Below are 21,877 nucleotides of genomic sequence, written 5' to 3' on the forward strand. Positions count from 1 at the left end.
TTCTTTGGCGAATTCTGTTCGTTCTAACCAAGCAAAGCTTGTAGTAAGATGAATTTGAAGATAAACACACCGGGAGTGCTTCATAAAGTGAATTGCAGTTACCTGGCTTAGTATTAAGTTGTTCTAGACGGTAAAAAGCTTACATTTGTATATAGACCAAACGTGCGTTTCCCAGTCTCAATCGCACATTCTTTGGCGAATTCTGTTCGTTCCAAGCCGGCAAAGCTTGTAGGAAGATGACTCTGAAGATAAACACAGCGCTAGTGTTTCACAATGTGAACTGCTGTTACATGGCGAATAAGCTCAGTTTTAAGTTGTTGTAGACGGTAAAAAGCATACTTTTCTACACAGACCATACATGCATTTCCCAGTCTGAATCGCACATTCTTTGGCGAATTCTGTTCCTTCCAACCTGGCAAAGCTTGTAGGAAGATGACTTTGAAGATAAACACAGCGCTAGTGTTTCACTATGTGAATTGCTCTTACATGGCGAATAAGCTTAGTTTTAAGTTGTTCTAGACAGTAAAAAGCATACTTTTCTACACAGCTCTTACGTGCATTTCCCAGTCTGAATCGCACATTCTTTGGCGAATTCTGTTCGTTCCAAGCTGGCAAAGCTTGTAGGAAGGTGAATTTGAAGATTAAACACACCTCTAGTGTTTCATAAGGTGAATTGCAGTTACACGGCGAATAAGCTTAGTTTTAAGTTGTTCTAGACGTTAAAAAGCATACTTTTCTATATAGATCAAATGTGGGTTTCCCAGTCTGAATCGCACATTCTTTGGCGAATTCTGTTCCTTCCAACCTGGCAAAGCTTGTAGGAAGATGACTTTGAAGATAAACACAGCGCTAGTGTTTCACAATGTTAATTGTTGTTACATGGCGAATAAGCTTAGTTTTAAGTTGTTGTAGACGGTAAAAAGCATACTTTTCTACACAGATCATACCTGCATTTCCCAGTCTGAATCGCACATTCTTTGGCGAATTCTGTTCGTTCCAAGCTGGCAAAGCTTGCAGGAAGATGACTCTGAAGATAAACACAGCGCTAGTGTTTCACAATATGAACTCATATTACATGGCGAATAAGCTCAGTTTTAAGTTGTTGTAGACGGTAAAAAGCATACTTTTCTACACAGATCATACATGCATTTCCCAGTCTGAATCGCACATTCTTTGGCGAATTCTGTTCTTTCCAAGCTGGCAAAGCTTGTAGGAAGATGAATTTGAAGATAAACACACCACTAGTGTTTCATTAGGTGAATTGCAGTTACACGGCGAATAAGCTTAGTTTTAAGTTGTTCTAGACGTTAAAAAGCATACTTTTCTATATGGATCAAATGTGGGTTTCCCAGTCTGAATCGCACATTCTTTGGCGAATTCTGTTCGTTCCAAGCTGGCAAAGCTTGTAGGAAGATGACTTTGAAGATAAACACAGCGCTAGTGTTTCACAATGTTAATTGGTGTTACATGGCGAATAAGCATAGTTTTAAGTTGTTGTAGACGGTAAAAAGCATACTTTTCTACGCAGATCATACCTGCATTTCCCAGTCTGAATTGCACTTTCTTTGGCGAATTCTGTTCTTTCCAAGCTGGCAACGCTTTTAGGAAGATGACTCTGAAGATAAACACAGCGCTAGTGTTTCACAATATGAACTGATGTTACATGGCGAATAAGCTCAGTTTTAAGTTGTTGTAGACGGTAAAAATCATACTTTTCTACACAGATCACACCTGCATTTCCCAGTCTGAATCGCACATTCTTTGGCGAATTCTGTTCGTTCTAACCTAGCAAAGCTTGTAGTAAGATGAATTTGAAGATAAACACACCGGGAGTGCTTCATAAAGTGAATTGCAGTTACCTGGCTCAGTTTTAAGTTGTTCTAGACGGTAAAAAGCTTACATTTGTATATAGATCAAACGTGCGTTTCCCAGTCGCAATCGCACATTCTTTGGCGAATTCTGTTCGTTCTAAGCTGGCAAAGCTTGTAGGAAGATGACTCTGAAGATAAACACAGCGCTAGTGTTTCACAATATGAACTGATGTTACATGGCGAATAAGCTCAGTTTTAAGTTGTTGTACACGGAAAAAGCATACTTTTCTACACAGAACATACATGCATTTCCCAGTCTGAATCGCACATTCTTTGGCGAATTCTGTTCTTTCCAAGCTGGCAAAGCTTGTAGGAAGATGAATTTGAAGATAAACACACCGCTAGTGTTTCATTAGGTGAATTGCAGTTAAACGGCGAATAAGCTTAGTTTCAAGTTGTTCTAGAGGTTAAAAAGCATACTTTTCTATATAGATCAAATGTGGGTTTCCCAGTCTGAATCGCACATTCTTTGGCGAATTCTGTTCGTTCTAACCTAGCAAAGCTTGTAGTAAGATGAATTTGAAGATAAACACACTGGGAGTGCTTCATAAAGTGAATTGCAGTTACCTGTCTTAGTTTTAAGTGGTTCTAGACGGTAAAAACCTTACATTTGTATAAAGATCAAACGTGCGTTTCCCAGTCTCAATCGCACATTCTTTGGCGAATTCTGTTCGTTCCAAGCTGGCAAAGCTTGTAGGAAGATGACTCTGAAGATAAACACAGCGCTAGTGTTTCACTATGTGAATTGCTCTTACGTGGCGAATAAGCTTAGTTTTAAGTTGTTCTAGACGGTAAAAAGCATACTTTTCTACACAGATCATACATGCATTTCCCAGTCTGAATCGCACATTCTTTGGCGAATTCTGTTCTTTCCAAGCTGGCAAAGCTTGTAGGAAGATGAATTTGAAGAAAAACACACCTCCAGTGTTTCATAAGGTGAATTGCAGTTACACGGCGAATAAGCTCAGTTTTAAGTTGTTCTAGACGTTAAAAAGCATACTTTTCTATATGGATCAAATGTGGGTTTCCCAGTCTGAATCGCACATTCTTTAGCGAATTCTGTTCGTTCCAAGCTGTCAAAGCTTGTAGGAAGATGACTTTGAAGATAAACACAGCGCTAGTGTTTCACAATGTTAATTGGTGTTACATGGCGAATAAGCTTAGTTTTAAGTTGTTGTAGACGGTAAAAAGCATACTTTTCTACACAGATCATACCTGCATTTCCCAGTCTGAATCGCACATTCTTTGGCGAATTCTGTTCGTTCTAACCAAGCAAAGCTTGTAGTAAGATGAATTTGAAGATAAACACACCGGGAGTGCTTCATAAAGTGAATTGCAGTTACCTGGCTTAGTATTAAGTTGTTCTAGACGGTAAAAAGCTTACATTTGTATATAGACCAAACGTGCGTTTCCCAGTCTCAATCGCACATTCTTTGGCGAATTCTGTTCGTTCCAAGCCGGCAAAGCTTGTAGGAAGATGACTCTGAAGATAAACACAGCGCTAGTGTTTCACAATGTGAACTGCTGTTACATGGCGAATAAGCTCAGTTTTAAGTTGTTGTAGACGGTAAAAAGCATACTTTTCTACACAGACCATACATGCATTTCCCAGTCTGAATCGCACATTCTTTGGCGAATTCTGTTCCTTCCAACCTGGCAAAGCTTGTAGGAAGATGACTTTGAAGATAAACACAGCGCTAGTGTTTCACTATGTGAATTGCTCTTACATGGCGAATAAGCTTAGTTTTAAGTTGTTCTAGACAGTAAAAAGCATACTTTTCTACACAGCTCTTACGTGCATTTCCCAGTCTGAATCGCACATTCTTTGGCGAATTCTGTTCGTTCCAAGCTGGCAAAGCTTGTAGGAAGGTGAATTTGAAGATTAAACACACCTCTAGTGTTTCATAAGGTGAATTGCAGTTACACGGCGAATAAGCTTAGTTTTAAGTTGTTCTAGACGTTAAAAAGCATACTTTTCTATATAGATCAAATGTGGGTTTCCCAGTCTGAATCGCACATTCTTTGGCGAATTCTGTTCCTTCCAACCTGGCAAAGCTTGTAGGAAGATGACTTTGAAGATAAACACAGCGCTAGTGTTTCACAATGTTAATTGTTGTTACATGGCGAATAAGCTTAGTTTTAAGTTGTTGTAGACGGTAAAAAGCATACTTTTCTACACAGATCATACCTGCATTTCCCTGTATGAATCGCACATTCTTTGGCGAATTCTGTTCGTTCCAAGCTGGTAAAGCTTGTAGGAAGATGACTCTAAAGATAAACACAGCGCTAGTGTTTCACAATATGAACTCATATTACATGGCGAATAAGCTCAGTTTTAAGTTGTTGTAGACGGTAAAAAGCATACTTTTCTACACAGATCATACATGCATTTCCCAGTCTGAATCGCACATTCTTCGGCGAATTCTGTTCTTTCCAAGCTGGCAAAGCTTGTAGGAAGATGAATTTGAAGATAAACACACCACTAGTGTTTCATTAGGTGAATTGCAGTTACACGGCGAATAAGCTTAGTTTTAAGTTGTTCTAGACGTTAAAAAGCATACTTTTCTATATGGATCAAATGTGGGTTTCCCAGTCTGAATCGCACATTCTTTGGCGAATTCTGTTCTTTCCAAGCTGGCAACGCTTTTAGGAAGATGACTCTGAAGATAAACACAGCGCTAGTGTTTCACAATATGAACTGATGTTACATGGCGAATAAGCTCAGTTTTAAGTTGTTGTAGACGGTAAAAATCATACTTTTCTACACAGATCACACCTGCATTTCCCAGTCTGAATCGCACATTCTTTGGCGAATTCTGTTCGTTCTAACCTAGCAAAGCTTGTAGTAAGATGAATTTGAAGATAAACACACCGGGAGTGCTTCATAAAGTGAATTGCAGTTACCTGGCTCAGTTTTAAGTTGTTCTAGACGGTAAAAAGCTTACATTTGTATATAGATCAAACGTGCGTTTCCCAGTCGCAATCGCACATTCTTTGGCGAATTCTGTTCGTTCTAAGCTGGCAAAGCTTGTAGGAAGATGACTCTGAAGATAAACACAGCGCTAGTGTTTCACAATATGAACTGATGTTACATGGCGAATAAGCTCAGTTTTAAGTTGTTGTACACGGAAAAAGCATACTTTTCTACACAGAACATACATGCATTTCCCAGTCTGAATTGCACATTCTTTGGCGAATTCTGTTCTTTCCAAGCTGGCAAAGCTTGTAGGAAGATGAATTTGAAGATAAACACACCGCTAGTGTTTCATTAGGTGAATTGCAGTTAAACGGCGAATAAGCTTAGTTTCAAGTTGTTCTAGAGGTTAAAAAGCATACTTTTCTATATAGATCAAATGTGGGTTTCCCAGTCTGAATCGCACATTCTTTGGCGAATTCTGTTCGTTCTAACCTAGCAAAGCTTGTAGTAAGATGAATTTGAAGATAAACACACTGGGAGTGCTTCATAAAGTGAATTGCAGTTACCTGTCTTAGTTTTAAGTGGTTCTAGACGGTAAAAAGCTTACATTTGTATAAAGATCAAACGTGCGTTTCCCAGTCTCAATCGCACATTCTTTGGCGAATTCTGTTCGTTCCAAGCTGGCAAAGCTTGTAGGAAGATGACTCTGAAGATAAACACAGCGCTAGTGTTTCACTATGTGAATTGCTCTTACGTGGCGAATAAGCTTAGTTTTAAGTTGTTCTAGACGGTAAAAAGCATACTTTTCTACACAGATCATACATGCATTTCCCAGTCTGAATCGCACATTCTTTGGCGAATTCTGTTCTTTCCAAGCTGGCAAAGCTTGTAGGAAGATGAATTTGAAGAAAAACACACCTCCAGTGTTTCATAAGGTGAATTGCAGTTACACGGCCAATAAGCTCAGTTTTAAGTTGTTCTAGACGTTAAAAAGCATACTTTTCTATATGGATCAAATGTGGGTTTCCCAGTCTGAATCGCACATTCTTTAGCGAATTCTGTTCGTTCCAAGCTGTCAAAGCTTGTAGGAAGATGACTTTGAAGATAAACACAGCGCTAGTGTTTCACAATGTTAATTGGTGTTACATGGCGAATAAGCTTAGTTTTAAGTTGTTGTAGACGGTAAAAAGCATACTTTTCTACACAGATCATACCTGCATTTCCCAGTCTGAATCGCACATTCTTTGGCGAATTCTGTTCGTTCTAACCAAGCAAAGCTTGTAGTAAGATGAATTTGAAGATAAACACACCGGGAGTGCTTCATAAAGTGAATTGCAGTTACCTGGCTTAGTATTAAGTTGTTCTAGACGGTAAAAAGCTTACATTTGTATATAGACCAAACGTGCGTTTCCCAGTCTCAATCGCACATTCTTTGGCGAATTCTGTTCGTTCCAAGCCGGAAAAGCTTGTAGGAAGATGACTCTGAAGATAAACACAGCGCTAGTGTTTCACAATGTGAACTGCTGTTACATGGCGAATAAGCTCAGTTTTAAGTTGTTGTAGACGGTAAAAAGCATACTTTTCTACACAGACCATACATGCATTTCCCAGTCTGAATCGCACATTCTTTGGCGAATTCTGTTCCTTCCAACCTGGCAAAGCTTGTAGGAAGATGACTTTGAAGATAAACACAGCGCTAGTGTTTCACTATGTGAATTGCTCTTACATGGCGAATAAGCTTAGTTTTAAGTTGTTCTAGACAGTAAAAAGCATACTTTTCTACACAGCTCTTACGTGCATTTCCCAGTCTGAATCGCACATTCTTTGGCGAATTCTGTTCGTTCCAAGCTGGCAAAGCTTGTAGGAAGGTGAATTTGAAGATTAAACACACCTCTAGTGTTTCATAAGGTGAATTGCAGTTACACGGCGAATAAGCTTAGTTTTAAGTTGTTCTAGACGTTAAAAAGCATACTTTTCTATATAGATCAAATGTGGGTTTCCCAGTCTGAATCGCACATTCTTTGGCGAATTCTGTTCCTTCCAACCTGGCAAAGCTTGTAGGAAGATGACTTTGAAGATAAACACAGCGCTAGTGTTTCACAATGTTAATTGTTGTTACATGGCGAATAAGCTTAGTTTTAAGTTGTTGTAGACGGTAAAAAGCATACTTTTCTACACAGATCATACCTGCATTTCCCAGTCTGAATCGCACATTCTTTGGCGAATTCTGTTCGTTCCAAGCTGGCAAAGCTTGCAGGAAGATGACTCTGAAGATAAACACAGCGCTAGTGTTTCACAATATGAACTCATATTACATGGCGAATAAGCTCAGTTTTAAGTTGTTGTAGACGGTAAAAAGCATACTTTTCTACACAGATCATACATGCATTTCCCAGTCTGACTCGCACATTCTTTGGCGAATTCTGTTCTTTCCAAGCTGGCAAAGCTTGTAGGAAGATGAATTTGAAGATAAACACACCACTAGTGTTTCATTAGGTGAATTGCAGTTACACGGCGAATAAGCTTAGTTTTAAGTTGTTCTAGACGTTAAAAAGCATACTTTTCTATATGGATCAAATGTGGGTTTCCCAGTCTGAATCGCACATTCTTTGGCGAATTCTGTTCGTTCCAAGCTGGCAAAGCTTGTAGGAAGATTACTTTGAAGATAAACACAGCGCTAGTGTTTCACAATGTTAATTGGTGTTACATGGCGAATAAGCTTAGTTTTAAGTTGTTGTAGACGGTAAAAAGCATACTTTTCTACGCAGATCATACCTGCATTTCCCAGTCTGAATTGCACTTTCTTTGGCGAATTCTGTTCTTTCCAAGCTGGCAACGCTTTTAGGAAGATGACTCTGAAGATAAACACAGCGCTAGTGTTTCACAATATGAACTGATGTTACATGGCGAATAAGCTCAGTTTTAAGTTGTTGTAGACGGTAAAAATCATACTTTTCTACACAGATCACATCTGCATTTCCCAGTCTGAATCGCACATTCTTTGGCGAATTCTGTTCGTTCTAACCTAGCAAAGCTTGTAGTAAGATGAATTTGAAGATAAACACACCGGGAGTGCTTCATAAAGTGAATTGCAGTTACCTGGCTCAGTTTTAAGTTGTTCTAGACGGTAAAAAGCTTACATTTGTATATAGATCAAACGTGCGTTTCCCAGTCGCAATCGCACATTCTTTGGCGAATTCTGTTCGTTCTAAGCTGGCAAAGCTTGTAGGAAGATGACTCTGAAGATAAACACAGCGCTAGTGTTTCACAATATGAACTGATGTTACATGGCGAATAAGCTCAGTTTTAAGTTGTTGTACACGGAAAAAGCATACTTTTCTACACAGAACATACATGCATTTCCCAGTCTGAATCGCACATTCTTTGGCGAATTCTGTTCTTTCCAAGCTGGCAAAGCTTGTAGGAAGATGAATTTGAAGATAAACACACCGCTAGTGTTTCATTAGGTGAATTGCAGTTAAACGGCGAATAAGCTTAGTTTCAAGTTGTTCTAGAGGTTAAAAAGCATACTTTTCTATATAGATCAAATGTGGGTTTCCCAGTCTGAATCGCACATTCTTTGGCGAATTCTGTTCGTTCTAACCTAGCAAAGCTTGTAGTAAGATGAATTTGAAGATAAACACACGGGGAGTGCTTCATAAAGTGAATTGCAGTTACCTGTCTTAGTTTTAAGTGGTTCTAGACGGTAAAAAGCTTACATTTGTATATAGATCAAACGTGCGTTTCCCAGTCTCAATCGCACATTCTTTGGCGAATTCTGTTCGTTCCAAGCTGGCAAAGCTTGTAGGAAGATGACTCTGAAGATAAACACAGCGCTAGTGTTTCACTATGTGAATTGCTCTTACGTGGCGAATAAGCTTAGTTTTAAGTTGTTCTAGACGGTAAAAAGCATACTTTTCTACACAGATCATACATGCATTTCCCAGTCTGAATCGCACATTCTTTGGCGAATTCTGTTCTTTCCAAGCTGGCAAAGCTTGTAGGAAGATGAATTTGAAGAAAAACACACCTCCAGTGTTTCATAAGGTGAATTGCAGTTACACGGCGAATAAGCTCAGTTTTAAGTTGTTCTAGACGTTAAAAAGCATACTTTTCTATATGGATCAAATGTGGGTTTCCCAGTCTGAATCGCACATTCTTTAGCGAATTCTGTTCGTTCCAAGCTGTCAAAGCTTGTAGGAAGATGACTTTGAAGATAAACACAGCGCTAGTGTTTCACAATGTTAATTGGTGTTACATGGCGAATAAGCTTAGTTTTAAGTTGTTGTAGACGGTAAAAAGCATACTTTTCTACACAGATCATACCTGCATTTCCCAGTCTGAATCGCACATTCTTTGGCGAATTCTGTTCGTTCTAACCAAGCAAAGCTTGTAGTAAGATGAATTTGAAGATAAACACACCGGGAGTGCTTCATAAAGTGAATTGCAGTTACCTGGCTTAGTATTAAGTTGTTCTAGACGGTAAAAAGCTTACATTTGTATATAGACCAAACGTGCGTTTCCCAGTCTCAATCGCACATTCTTTGGCGAATTCTGTTCGTTCCAAGCCGGCAAAGCTTGTAGGAAGATGACTCTGAAGATAAACACAGCGCTAGTGTTTCACAATGTGAACTGCTGTTACATGGCGAATAAGCTCAGTTTTAAGTTGTTGTAGACGGTAAAAAGCATACTTTTCTACACAGACCATACATGCATTTCCCAGTCTGAATCGCACATTCTTTGGCGAATTCTGTTCGTTCCATGCCGGCAAAGCTTGTAGGAAGATGACTTTGAAGATAAACACAGCGCTAGTGTTTCACTATGTGAATTCTCTTACATGGCGAATAAGCTTAGTTTTAAGTTGTTCTAGACAGTAAAAAGCATACTTTTCTACACAGATCTTACGTGCATTTCCCAGTCTGAATCGCACATTCTTTGGCGAATTCTGTTCGTTCCAAGCTGGCAAAGCTTGTAGGAAGGTGAATTTGAAGATAAACACACCTCTAGTGTTTCATAAGGTGAATTGCAGTTACACGACGAATAAGCTTAGTTTTAAGTTGTTCTAGACGTTAAAAAGCATACTTTTCTATATAGATCAAATGTGGGTTTCCCAGTCTGAATCGCACATTCTTTGGCGAATTCTGTTCCTTCCAACCTGGCAAAGCTTGTAGGAAGATGACTTTGAAGATAAACACAGCGCTAGTGTTTCACAATGTTAATTGTTGTTACATGGCGAATAAGCTTAGTTTTAAGTTGTTGTAGACGGTAAAAAGCATACTTTTCTACACAGATCATACCTGCATTTCCCAGTCTGAATCGCACATTCTTCGGCGAATTCTGTTCTTTCCAAGCTGGCAAAGCTTGTAGGAAGATGAATTTGAAGATAAACACACCACTAGTGTTTCATTAGGTGAATTGCAGTTACACGGCGAATAAGCTTAGTTTTAAGTTGTTCTAGACGTTAAAAAGCATACTTTTCTATATGGATCAAATGTGGGTTTCCCAGTCTGAATCGCACATTCTTTTGCGAATTCTGTTCGTTCCAAGCTGGCAAAGCTTGTAGGAAGATGACTTTGAAGATAAACACAGCGCTAGTGTTTCACAATGTTAATTGGTGTTACATGGCGAATAAGCTTAGTTTTAAGTTGTTGTAGACGGTAAAAAGCATACTTTTCTACACAGATCATACCTGCATTTCCCAGTCTGAATCGCACATTCTTTGGCGAATTCTGTTCGTTCTAACCTAGCAAAGCTTGTAGTAAGATGAATTTGAAGATAAACACACCGGGAGTGCTTCATAAAGTGAATTGCAGTTACCTGGCTCAGTTTTAAGTTGTTCTAGATGGTAAAAAGCTTACATTTGTATATAGATCAAACGTGCGTTTCCCAGTCGCAATCGCACATTCTTTGGCGAATTCTGTTCGTTCTAAGCTGGCAAAGCTTGTAGGAAGATGACTCTGAAGATAAACACAGCGCTAGTGTTTCACAATATGAACTGATGTTACATGGCGAATAAGCTCAGTTTTAAGTTGTTGTACACGGAAAAAGCATACTTTTCTACACAGAACATACATGCATTTCCCAGTCTGAATCGCACATTCTTTGGCGAATTCTGTTCTTTCCAAGCTGGCAAAGCTTGTAGGAAGATGAATTTGAAGATAAACACACCGCTAGTGTTTCATTAGGTGAATTGCAGTTAAACGGCGAATAAGCTTAGTTTCAAGTTGTTCTAGAGGTTAAAAAGCATACTTTTCTATATAGATCAAATGTGGGTTTCCCAGTCTGAATCGCACATTCTTTGGCGAATTCTGTTCGTTCTAACCTAGCAAAGCTTGTAGTAAGATGAATTTGAAGATAAACACACTGGGAGTGCTTCATAACGTGAATTGCAGTTACCTGTCTTCGTTTTAAGTGGTTCTAGACGGTAAAAAGCTTACATTTGTATATAGATCAAACGTGCGATTCCCAGTCTCAATCGCACATTCTTTGGCGAATTCTGTTCGTTCCAAGCTGGCAAAGCTTGTAGGAAGATGACTCTGAAGATAAACACAGCGCTAGTGTTTCACTATGTGAATTGCTCTTACGTGGCGAATAAGCTTAGTTTTAAGTTGTTCTAGACGGTAAAAAGCATACTTTTCTACACAGATCATACATGCATTTCCCAGTCTGAATCGCACATTCTTTGGCGAATTCTGTTCTTTCCAAGCTGGCAAAGCTTGTAGGAAGATGAATTTGAAGAAAAACACACCTCCAGTGTTTCATAAGGTGAATTGCAGTTACACGGCGAATAAGCTCAGTTTTAAGTTGTTCTAGACGTTAAAAAGCATACTTTTCTATATGGATCAAATGTGGGTTTCCCAGTCTGAATCGCACATTCTTTAGCGAATTCTGTTCGTTCCAAGCTGTCAAAGCTTGTAGGAAGATGACTTTGAAGATAAACACAGCGCTAGTGTTTCACAATGTTAATTGGTGTTACATGGCGAATAAGCTTAGTTTTAAGTTGTTGTAGACGGTAAAAAGCATACTTTTCTACACAGATCATACCTGCATTTCCCAGTCTGAATCGCACATTCTTTGGCGAATTCTGTTCGTTCTAACCAAGCAAAGCTTGTAGTAAGATGAATTTGAAGATAAACACACCGGGAGTGCTTCATAAAGTGAATTGCAGTTACCTGGCTTAGTATTAAGTTGTTCTAGACGGTAAAAAGCTTACATTTGTATATAGACCAAACGTGCGTTTCCCAGTCTCAATCGCACATTCTTTGGCGAATTCTGTTCGTTCCAAGCCGGCAAAGCTTGTAGGAAGATGACTCTGAAGATAAACACAGCGCTAGTGTTTCACAATGTGAACTGCTGTTACATGGCGAATAAGCTCAGTTTTAAGTTGTTGTAGACGGTAAAAAGCATACTTTTCTACACAGACCATACATGCATTTCCCAGTCTGAATCGCACATTCTTTGGCGAATTCTGTTCGTTCCATGCCGGCAAAGCTTGTAGGAAGATGACTTTGAAGATAAACACAGCGCTAGTGTTTAACTATGTGAATTGCTCTTACATGGCGAATAAGCTTACTTTTAAGTTGTTCTAGACAGTAAAAAGCATACTTTTCTACACAGATCTTACGTGCATTTCCCAGTCTGAATCGCACATTCTTTGGCGAATTCTGTTCGTTCCAAGCTGGCAAAGCTTGTAGGAAGGTGAATTTGAAGATAAACACACCTCTAGTGTTTCATAAGGTGAATTGCAGTTACACGGCGAATAAGCTTAGTTTTAAGTTGTTCTAGACGTTAAAAAGCATACTTTTCTATATAGATCAAATGTGGGTTTCCCAGTCTGAATCGCACATTCTTTGGCGAATTCTGTTCGTTCCAACCTGGCAAAGCTTGTAGGAAGATGACTTTGAAGATAAACACAGCGCTAGTGTTTCACAATGTTAATTGTTGTTACATGGCGAATAAGCTTAGTTTTAAGTTGTTGTAGACGGTAAAAAGCATACTTTTCTACACAGATCATACCTGCATTTCCCAGTATGAATCGCACATTCTTTGGCGAATTCTGTTCGTTCCAAGCTGGCAAAGCTTGTAGGAAGATGACTCTGAAGATAAACACAGCGCTAGTGTTTCACAATATGAACTCATATTACATGGCGAATAAGCTCAGTTTTAAGTTGTTGTAGACGGTAAAAAGCATACTTTTCTACACAGATCATACATGCATTTCCCAGTCTGAATCGCACATTCTTCGGCGAATTCTGTTCTTTCCAAGCTGGCAAAGCTTGTAGGAAGATGAATTTGAAGATAAACACACCACTAGTGTTTCATTAGGTGAATTGCAGTTACACGGCGAATAAGCTTAGTTTTAAGTTGTTCTAGACGTTAAAAAGCATACTTTTCTATATGGATCAAATGTGGGTTTCCCAGTCTGAATCGCACATTCTTTTGCGAATTCTGTTCGTTCCAAGCTGGCAAAGCTTGTAGGAAGATGACTTTGAAGATAAACACAGCGCTAGTGTTTCACAATGTTAATTGGTGTTACATGGCGAATAAGCTTAGTTTTAAGTTGTTGTAGACGGTAAAAAGCATACTTTTCTACACAGATCATACCTGCATTTCCCAGTCTGAATCGCACATTCTTTGGCGAATTCTGTTCGTTCTAACCAAGCAAAGCTTGTAGTAAGATGAATTTGAAGATAAACACACCGGGAGTGCTTCATAAAGTGAATTGCATTTACCTGGCTTAGTTTTAAGTTGTTCTAGACGGTAAAAAGCTTACATTTGTATATAGACCAAACGTGCGTTTCCCAGTCTCAATCGCACATTCTTTGGCGAATTCTGTTCGTTCCAAGCCGGCAAAGCTTGTAGGAAGATGACTCTGAAGATAAACACAGCGCTAGTGTTTCACAATGTGAACTGCTGTTACATGGCGAATAAGCTCAGTTTTAAGTTGTTGTAGACGGTAAAAAGCATACTTTTCTACACAGACCATACATGCATTTCCCAGTCTGAATCGCACATTCTTTGGCGAATTCTGTTCGTTCCATGCCGGCAAAGCTTGTAGGAAGATGACTTTGAAGATAAACACAGCGCTAGTGTTTCACTATGTGAATTCTCTTACATGGCGAATAAGCTTAGTTTTAAGTTGTTCTAGACAGTAAAAAGCATACTTTTCTACACAGATCTTACGTGCATTTCCCAGTCTGAATCGCACATTCTTTGGCGAATTCTGTTCGTTCCAAGCTGGCAAAGCTTGTAGGAAGGTGAATTTGAAGATAAACACACCTCTAGTGTTTCATAAGGTGAATTGCAGTTACACGACGAATAAGCTTAGTTTTAAGTTGTTCTAGACGTTAAAAAGCATACTTTTCTATATAGATCAAATGTGGGTTTCCCAGTCTGAATCGCACATTCTTTGGCGAATTCTGTTCCTTCCAACCTGGCAAAGCTTGTAGGAAGATGACTTTAAAGATAAACACAGCGCTAGTGTTTCACAATGTTAATTGTTGTTACATGGCGAATAAGCTTAGTTTTAAGTTGTTGTAGACGGTAAAAAGCATACTTTTCTACACAGATCATACCTGCATTTCCCAGTCTGAATCGCACATTCTTTGGCGAATTCTGTTCTTTCCAAGCTGGCAAAGCTTGTAGGAAGATGAATTTGAAGATAAACACACCGCTAGTGTTTCATTAGGTGAATTGCAGTTAAACGGCGAATAAGCTTAGTTTCAAGTTGTTCTAGAGGTTAAAAAGCATACTTTTCTATATAGATCAAATGTGGGTTTCCCAGTCTGAATCGCACATTCTTTGGCGAATTCTGTTCGTTCTAACCTAGCAAAGCTTGTAGTAAGATGAATTTGAAGATAAACACACTGGGAGTGCTTCATAACGTGAATTGCAGTTACCTGTCTTCGTTTTAAGTGGTTCTAGACGGTAAAAAGCTTACATTTGTATATAGATCAAACGTGTGATTCCCAGTCTCAATCGCACATTCTTTGGCGAATTCTGTTCGTTCCAAGCTGGCAAAGCTTGTAGGAAGATGACTCTGAAGATAAACACAGCGCTAGTGTTTCACTATGTGAATTGCTCTTACGTGGCGAATAAGCTTAGTTTTAAGTTGTTCTAGACGGTAAAAAGCATACTTTTCTACACAGATCATACATGCATTTCCCAGTCTGAATCGCACATTCTTTGGCGAATTCTGTTCTTTCCAAGCTGGCAAAGCTTGTAGGAAGATGAATTTGAAGAAAAACACACCTCCAGTGTTTCATAAGGTGAATTGCAGTTACACGGCGAATAAGCTCAGTTTTAAGTTGTTCTAGACGTTAAAAAGCATACTTTTCTATATGGATCAAATGTGGGTTTCCCAGTCTGAATCGCACATTCTTTAGCGAATTCTGTTCGTTCCAAGCTGTCAAAGCTTGTAGGAAGATGACTTTGAAGATAAACACAGCGCTAGTGTTTCACAATGTTAATTGGTGTTACATGGCGAATAAGCTTAGTTTTAAGTTGTTGTAGACGGTAAAAAGCATACTTTTCTACACAGATCATACCTGCATTTCCCAGTCTGAATCGCACATTCTTTGGCGAATTCTGTTCGTTCTAACCAAGCAAAGCTTGTAGTAAGATGAATTTGAAGATAAACACACCGGGAGTGCTTCATAAAGTGAATTGCAGTTACCTGGCTTAGTATTAAGTTGTTCTAGACGGTAAAAAAGCTTACATTTGTATATAGACCAAAGGTGCGTTTCCCAGTCTCAATCGCACATTCTTTGGCGAATTCTGTTCGTTCCAAGCCGGCAAAGCTTGTAGGAAGATGACTCTGAAGATAAACACAGCGCTAGTGTTTCACAATGTGAACTGCTGTTACATGGCGAATAAGCTCAGTTTTAAGTTGTTGTAGACGGTAAAAAGCATACTTTTCTACACAGACCATACATGCATTTCCCAGTCTGAATCGCACATTCTTTGGCGAATTCTGTTCGTTCCATGCCGGCAAAGCTTGTAGGAAGATGACTTTGAAGATAAACACAGCGCTAGTGTTTCACTATGTGAATTGCTCTTACATGGCGAATAAGCTTAGTTTTAAGTTGTTCTAGACAGTAAAAAGCATACTTTTCTACACAGATCTTACGTGCATTTCCCAGTCTGAATCGCACATTCTTTGGCGAATTCTGTTCGTTCCAAGCTGGCAAAGCTTGTAGGAAGGTGAATTTGAAGATAAACACACCTCTAGTGTTTCATAAGGTGAATTGCAGTTACACGGCGAATAAGCTTAGTTTTAAGTTGTTCTAGACGTTAAAAAGCATACTTTTCTATATAGATCAAATGTGGGTTTCCCAGTCTGAATCGCACATTCTTTGGCGAATTCTGTTCGTTCCAACCTGGCAAAGCTTGTAGGAAGATGACTTTGAAGATAAACACAGCGCTAGTGTTTCACAATGTTAATTGTTGTTACATGGCGAATAAGCTTAGTTTTAAGTTGTTGTAGACGGTAAAAAGCATACTTTTCTACACAGATCATACCTGCATTTCCCAGTATGAATCGCACATTCTTTGGCGAATTCTGTTCGTTCCAAGCTGGCAAAGCTTGTAGGAAGATGACTCTGAAGATAAACACAGCGCTAGTGTTTCACAATATGAACTCATATTACATGGCGAATAAGCTCAGTTTTAAGTTGTTGTAGACGGTAAAAAGCATACTTTTCTACACAGATCATACATGCATTTCCCAGTCTGAATCGCACATTCTTCGGCGAATTCTGTTCTTTCCAAGCTGGCAAAGCTTGTAGGAAGATGAATTTGAAGATAAACACACCACTAGTGTTTCATTAGGTGAATTGCAGTTACACGGCGAATAAGCTTAGTTTTAAGTTGTTCTAGACGTTAAAAAGCATACTTTTCTATATGGATCAAATGTGGGTTTCCCAGTCTGAATCGCACATTCTTTTGCGAATTCTGTTCGTTCCAAGCTGGCAAAGCTTGTAGGAAGATGACTTTGAAGATAAACACAGCGCTAGTGTTTCACAATGTTAATTGGTGTTACATGGCGAATAAGCTTAGTTTTAAGTTGTTGTAGACGGTAAAAAGCATACTTTTCTACACAGATCATACCTGCATTTCCCAGTCTGAATCGCACATTCTTTGGCGAATTCTGTTCGTTCTAACCAAGCAAAGCTTGTAGTAAGATGAATTTGAAGATAAACACACCGGGAGTGCTTCATAAAGTGAATTGCATTTACCTGGCTTAGTTTTAAGTTGTTCTAGACGGTAAAAAGCTTACATTTGTATATAGACCAAACGTGCGTTTCCCAGTCTCAATCGCACATTCTTTGGCGAATTCTGTTCGTTCCAAGCCGGCAAAGCTTGTAGGAAGATGACTCTGAAGATAAACACAGCGCTAGTGTTTCACAATGTGAACTGCTGTTACATGGCGAATAAGCTCAGTTTTAAGTTGTTGTAGACGGTAAAAAGCATACTTTTCTACACAGACCATACATGCATTTCCCAGTCTGAATCGCACATTCTTTGGCGAATTCTGTTCGTTCCAAGCTGGCAAAGCTTGTAGGAAGGTGAATTTGAAGATAAACACACCTCTAGTGTTTCATAAGGTGAATTGCAGTTACACGACGAATAAGCTTAGTTTTAAGTTGTTCTAGACGTTAAAAAGCATACTTTTCTATATAGATCAAATGTGGGTTTCCCAGTCTGAATCGCACATTCTTTGGCGAATTCTGTTCCTTCCAACCTGGCAAAGCTTGTAGGAAGATGACTTTGAAGATAAACACAGCGCTAGTGTTTCACAATGTTAATTGTTGTTACATGGCGAATAAGCTTAGTTTTAAGTTGTTGTAGACGGTAAAAAGCATACTTTTCTACACAGATCATACCTGCATTTCCCAGTCTGAATCGCACATTCTTCGGCGAATTCTGTTCTTTCCAAGCTGGCAAAGCTTGTAGGAAGATGAATTTGAAGATAAACACACCACTAGTGTTTCATTAGGTGAATTGCAGTTACACGGCGAATAAGCTTAGTTTTAAGTTGTTCTAGACGTTAAAAAGCATACTTTTCTATATGGATCAAATGTGGGTTTCCCAGTCTGAATCGCACATTCTTTTGCGAATTCTGTTCGTTCCAAGCTGGCAAAGCTTGTAGGAAGATGACTTTGAAGATAAACACAGCGCTAGTGTTTCACAATGTTAATTGGTGTTACATGGCGAATAAGCTTAGTTTTAAGTTGTTGTAGACGGTAAAAAGCATACTTTTCTACACAGATCATACCTGCATTTCCCAGTCTGAATCGCACATTCTTTGGCGAATTCTGTTCGTTCTAACCTAGCAAAGCTTGTAGTAAGATGAATTTGAAGATAAACACACCGGGAGTGCTTCATAAAGTGAATTGCAGTTACCTGGCTCAGTTTTAAGTTGTTCTAGATGGTAAAAAGCTTACATTTGTATATAGATCAAACGTGCGTTTCCCAGTCGCAATCGCACATTCTTTGGCGAATTCTGTTCGTTCTAAGCTGGCAAAGCTTGTAGGAAGATGACTCTGAAGATAAACACAGCGCTAGTGTTTCACAATATGAACTGATGTTACATGGCGAATAAGCTCAGTTTTAAGTTGTTGTACACGGAAAAAGCATACTTTTCTACACAGAACATACATGCATTTCCCAGTCTGAATCGCACATTCTTTGGCGAATTCTGTTCTTTCCAAGCTGGCAAAGCTTGTAGGAAGATGAATTTGAAGATAAACACACCGCTAGTGTTTCATTAGGTGAATTGCAGTTAAACGGCGAATAAGCTTAGTTTCAAGTTGTTCTAGAGGTTAAAAAGCATACTTTTCTATATAGATCAAATGTGGGTTTCCCAGTCTGAATCGCACATTCTTTGGCGAATTCTGTTCGTTCTAACCTAGCAAAGCTTGTAGTAAGATGAATTTGAAGATAAACACACTGGGAGTGCTTCATAACGTGAATTGCAGTTACCTGTCTTCGTTTTAAGTGGTTCTAGACGGTAAAAAGCTTACATTTGTATATAGATCAAACGTGCGATTCCCAGTCTCAATCGCACATTCTTTGGCGAATTCTGTTCGTTCCAAGCTGGCAAAGCTTGTAGGAAGATGACTCTGAAGATAAACACAGCGCTAGTGTTTCACTATGTGAATTGCTCTTACGTGGCGAATAAGCTTAGTTTTAAGTTGTTCTAGACGGTAAAAAGCATACTTTTCTACACAGATCATACATGCATTTCCCAGTCTGAATCGCACATTCTTTGGCGAATTCTGTTCTTTCCAAGCTGGCAAAGCTTGTAGGAAGATGAATTTGAAGAAAAACACACCTCCAGTGTTTCATAAGGTGAATTGCAGTTACACGGCGAATAAGCTCAGTTTTAAGTTGTTCTAGACGTTAAAAAGCATACTTTTCTATATGGATCAAATGTGGGTTTCCCAGTCTGAATCGCACATTCTTTAGCGAATTCTGTTCGTTCCAAGCTGTCAAAGCTTGTAGGAAGATGACTTTGAAGATAAACACAGCGCTAGTGTTTCACAATGTTAATTGGTGTTACATGGCGAATAAGCTTAGTTTTAAGTTGTTGTAGACGGTAAAAAGCATACTTTTCTACACAGATCATACCTGCATTTCCCAGTCTGAATCGCACATTCTTTGGCGAATTCTGTTCGTTCTAACCAAGCAAAGCTTGTAGTAAGATGAATTTGAAGATAAACACACCGGGAGTGCTTCATAAAGTGAATTGCAGTTACCTGGCTTAGTATTAAGTTGTTCTAGACGGTAAAAAAGCTTACATTTGTATATAGACCAAACGTGCGTTTCCCAGTCTCAATCGCACATTCTTTGGCGAATTCTGTTCGTTCCAAGCCGGCAAAGCTTGTAGGAAGATGACTCTGAAGATAAACACAGCGCTAGTGTTTCACAATGTGAACTGCTGTTACATGGCGAATAAGCTCAGTTTTAAGTTGTTGTAGACGGTAAAAAGCATACTTTTCTACACAGACCATACATGCATTTCCCAGTCTGAATCGCACATTCTTTGGCGAATTCTGTTCGTTCCATGCCGGCAAAGCTTGTAGGAAGATGACTTTGAAGATAAACACAGCGCTAGTGTTTCACTATGTGAATTGCTCTTACATGGCGAATAAGCTTAGTTTTAAGTTGTTCTAGACAGTAAAAAGCATACTTTTCTACACAGATCTTACGTGCATTTCCCAGTCTGAATCGCACATTCTTTGGCGAATTCTGTTCGTTCCAAGCTGGCAAAGCTTGTAGGAAGGTGAATTTGAAGATAAACACACCTCTAGTGTTTCATAAGGTGAATTGCAGTTACACGGCGAATAAGCTTAGTTTTAAGTTGTTCTAGACGTTAAAAAGCATACTTTTCTATATAGATCAAATGTGGGTTTCCCAGTCTGAATCGCACATTCTTTGGCGAATTCTGTTCGTTCCAACCTGGCAAAGCTTGTAGGAAGATGACTTTGAAGATAAACACAGCGCTAGTGTTTCACAATGTTAATTGTTGTTACATGGCGAATAAGCTTAGTTTTAAGTTGTTGTAGACGGTAAAAAGCATACTTTTCTACACAGATCATACCTGCATTTCCCAGTATGAATCGCACATTCTTTGGCGAATTCTGTTCGTTCCAAGCTGGCAAAGCTTGTAGGAAGATGACTCTGAAGATAAACACAGCGCTAGTGTTTCACAATATGAACTCATATTACATGGCGAATAAGCTCAGTTTTAAGTTGTTGTAGACGGTAAAAAGCATACTTTTCTACACAGATCATACATGCATTTCCCAGTCTGAATCGCACATTCTTCGGCGAATTCTGTTCTTTCCAAGCTGGCAAAGCTTGTAGGAAGATGAATTTGAAGATAAACACACCACTAGTGTTTCATTAGGTGAATTGCAGTTACACGGCGAATAAGCTTAGTTTTAAGTTGTTCTAGACGTTAAAAAGCATACTTTTCTATATGGATCAAATGTGGGTTTCCCAGTCTGAATCGCACATTCTTTTGCGAATTCTGTTCGTTCCAAGCTGGCAAAGCTTGTAGGAAGATGACTTTGAAGATAAACACAGCGCTAGTGTTTCACAATGTTAATTGGTGTTACATGGCGAATAAGCTTAGTTTTAAGTTGTTGTAGACGGTAAAAAGCATACTTTTCTACACAGATCATACCTGCATTTCCCAGTCTGAATCGCACATTCTTTGGCGAATTCTGTTCGTTCTAACCAAGCAAAGCTTGTAGTAAGATGAATTTGAAGATAAACACACCGGGAGTGCTTCATAAAGTGAATTGCATTTACCTGGCTTAGTTTTAAGTTGTTCTAGACGGTAAAAAGCTTACATTTGTATATAGACCAAACGTGCGTTTCCCAGTCTCAATCGCACATTCTTTGGCGAATTCTGTTCGTTCCAAGCCGGCAAAGCTTGTAGGAAGATGACTCTGAAGATAAACACAGCGCTAGTGTTTCACAATGTGAACTGCTGTTACATGGCGAATAAGCTCAGTTTTAAGTTGTTGTAGACGGTAAAAAGCATACTTTTCTACACAGATCATACATGCATTTCCCAGTCTGAATCGCACATTCTTTGGCGAATTCTGTTGGTTCCATGCCGGCAAAGCTTGTAGGAAGATGACTTTGAAGATAAACACAGCGCTAGTGTTTCACTATGTGAATTGCTCTTACATGGCGAATAAGCTTAGTTTTAAGTTGTTCTAGACAGTAAAAAGCATACTTTTCTACACAGATCTTACGTGCATTTCCCAGTCTGAATCGCACATTCTTTGGCAAATTCTGTTCGTTCCAAGCTGGCAAAGCTTGTAGGAAGGTGAATTTGAAGATAAACACACCTCTAGTGTTTCATAAGGTGAATTGCAGTTACACGGCGAATAAACTTAGTTTTAAGTTGTTCTAGACGTTAAAAAGCGTACTTTTCTATATAGATCAAATGTGGGTTTCCCAGTCTGAATCGCACATTCTTTGGCGAATTCTGTTCCTTCCGACCTGGCAAAGCTTGTAGGAAGATGACTTTGAAGATAAACACAGCGCTAGTGTTTCACAATGTTAATTG

This window comes from Rattus norvegicus, chromosome 19 (assembly GCF_021556685.1).
Source record: "Rattus norvegicus strain SHRSP/BbbUtx chromosome 19, alternate assembly SHRSP_T2T, whole genome shotgun sequence".
In the NCBI taxonomy this organism is placed as follows: Eukaryota; Metazoa; Chordata; class Mammalia; order Rodentia; family Muridae; genus Rattus; species Rattus norvegicus.